Source organism: Carlito syrichta, unplaced genomic scaffold (assembly GCF_000164805.1).
Source record: "Carlito syrichta isolate Samal-C Ts95f unplaced genomic scaffold, Tarsius_syrichta-2.0.1 Scaffold305649, whole genome shotgun sequence".
In the NCBI taxonomy this organism is placed as follows: Eukaryota; Metazoa; Chordata; class Mammalia; order Primates; family Tarsiidae; genus Carlito; species Carlito syrichta.
This window is the reverse complement of record NW_007249745.1, coordinates 372,044-374,884: the sequence shown is the minus strand read 5'-3', so window position 1 is coordinate 374,884 and position 2,841 is coordinate 372,044. Positions and strand designations below refer to the sequence as shown.

The 2,841-nt window shown below is 53.2% G+C and overlaps 1 protein-coding gene across 1 annotated transcript in view; it reads right to left on the bottom strand.

The window, feature by feature from the left end:
- The window catches only part of SETD1A (SET domain containing 1A), a 24,132-nt gene that overhangs the window by 5,609 nt on the left and 15,682 nt on the right, over window positions 1-2,841 (bottom strand).

Genomic DNA, 2,841 nt, shown 5'->3' with positions numbered 1-2,841 from the left:
ATGAGGTTTCACCAAGTTGCCCAGGCGGGTCTCGAACCCAAGGGCTCAGGCAATCCACTCACTTCAGCCTCCCAAGGCGCGGGATTACAGGCTGAGCCACCGAGCCCGGCGCCAATTTCTTTTTTTAATGTAGAGATGAGGTCTCACTATGTTGCCCAGACTGGTCTCGAACTCCTGGGCTCAAGCAATCCTCCCGCCCTGGCCTCCCAAAGTGCTGGGATTACAGGTGTAAGTCACTGTGCCTGATCTCACTAGACAGATTTGTTTTGAGCGGGAGAATTAGGGCTCAGCCGGGCCCCGGCTGCCTCATTTCCACAGGTCGTGCTCACTCCCTTCTCAGCTTTCACCCAGGAAACTTGGACAGACATGCAGATACTCCTGTCTCTCAGTCCCACAGTGGCCTCAGCACTGTGGACTCCCTTGACAGGATGGGATTTCGCACCTGCTTGTGCATACATTTGGCAAATACACACTAAGCACAGACTGTCACATGTGGGAAGAGCATGATGAGCAGACAGACACCTCCAATGTCCTCACAGAGCTCACAATCCAATGGGAGACAATGACATACAACAAACGTGTAGCCACATTGTGAAAAGCAGGGTTGGGAAGGCTTCCACACACACTTGGACTCTACTGTGCCTACCAAGACTGGTGAGACAGAACTACATCCAACAACAAGGGACAGGGACCAAAGTAATTTTTGCTAGCTGTGATCACTTCTAGCCAGTGTGAACTAAAGCATCCACTACCTCAACTGCACACAATATTCTGGTTCAGTGAGATGAAAAAGATACAATGTTAACAGGCCGAATCTTTGTATTAAAATATTTTACAACACTTGGCTTCTTCCCCATGCTCCAAACAGAACTGGGGACTTGCCCTAGAGAGGGGGATCAGGAGGAAGTCTCCCCTGAAGACACTGAGGTTGAAGCTGAGATCCAAAGGATGAGGGTGGGCTGGGGAGAGGGCAGACGGTCTTTGGGAGGGGGTGCTGTGTCTCCCCAGCTCAACCCAGAACAGGGAGCACATCCTCCCTCTCTCCCTCTTCGTCTGGAAAGCCTGCACGAGGCTTTCAGACCCATTTCACACTGCCTTTGTGAAACCTTGCCCAGTTCTTCGGATACTGGTAACATCTGCCTCTCAGAACCAGAGGGCTGACGGCTCTCAACTGCTGTCTTCAGGTTGGCTGCGGCAAATTAACAGCCAGTGTTTTGTGCCCCACAGCAATCCACACCTTTTACGTGTATTAACTCAATTCTCACAACAACCTCAAGAGGTACTATGTTAATCCTGTCCCACAGATAAGGAAACTGAGGCACAGAGAGATTAGTAACCTGCCTAAGGTCACAGTTAGCAAATGACAGAACAAGATCTGTACCCAGGCAGTCTGGGTTGAGTTTGTGCTCTTAGCTACGGCCCTACGCTGCTCTAGAGGTCCTGCAAAGTCAGTGGTTCACATCTGGCTCTACCACTCACAGAGCTTTAGGGCTGCCAGCACCCGGCCTGGCCCAAGCAGGGTGTTCATTGCCTAATTTGATACTCCTCAGCCTGGCACCCTGAGCACGGCCCTCAAGCCTGCTGTCTCCTAGGTTCTGGACACCACATGGGGTCTCAGTCAGTAGTAATCCACACTCAGAAGCTAGTGAGGCCCCCGGTGCTTGTCCTAGGCCCCCAGTTTCCACAGGTCCTCTTACTTCTCTCCGCCAAGCTGAGGCGGAATGCCACCCCAACTCACCCATCCTCCCAACCTGGCCCACTGTGTCTTCTGGAAGCCTGGCTGGCAAGGAGGACAAATTCCCCTCTCAGCTCTGCTTCTTCACACAGGTTTCCCTGACTCTGTCCTGAAGGAAACCTGCCTCTCCCTTTTATTTAGGAGAAACTTTGAGGCACCTCTCCAGTCGATACAACTCCTACCTTTCTCTGAGGATTGCGTTCCTGTGCCCGCAGACTCATGGGGGCAAGGTCCCAGACGTCATCTCCCCGAGTAACATCGCTAAGACGGTCACTGACCCAAAACTGCCCAACCAGAAACCCCCCTGAGAATAACGATCGAGGAGTATGTCTGTCTGTGGCCAGGCTTGGCAGCGATGGGGGCAGACACCCTCTGCTGGACGGAGACGCAGAGGAAGCCCATTTGCAGGAGGAGAAAAGACTGAGCCAGACTGGAGGACAGAGGAAACGTGAGCCCAAAGGCATTCTGGTTCCTGCCTTCGGTTTCTACCAGAAAGGCCACATCCTGTAAGCAAATCCCCTTTTCTATGGAAACTGACTGAAATTGGCTCCTACTGCTAGAAACTCAATGAGCCTTCGATAAGGTCCCACTTACCCAGAGCCACAGCTCCTTCTCCAGAGACGAACATGGGCTGCCCTTTGTTGCCCTCCAAGCCCTCACCCAGGCTCCTGCCACTGGGTCACACAGCCCTCTGTCCTCGGTAACCTGGACTTCCCCGTCACGCCCTCTCATTCTCTAAAACCAAGGGGCCTGCCTTAATTGTCCTCTCCTCTCCTATCTCTGCCATCTGCCTAGGGGATGGCGCTCTCACCCTGTTTACCTAGATCTCACATCCCCAGTGACCTGTTCACCCTCAGTTACCCTCCAGCCACATGCCAGACCCTGTCAACCCCAGAACAGCTCTACCCTGGCCATTCCCCACGTTCCTTTAGACCATCCCACCGCACCTCTAGACTTCCTGCCCCTCATGGCCCTCAAGCCCACTGCCCTCCTCCTAACTTTGCTTCTTTATTTTTTTTTGAGTCGGAGTCTCACTCTGTCACCCAGGTTGGAGTGCAGTGACACACTCACAGCCACCACAGCCTCGACCTGCTGGGCTCAGGTGA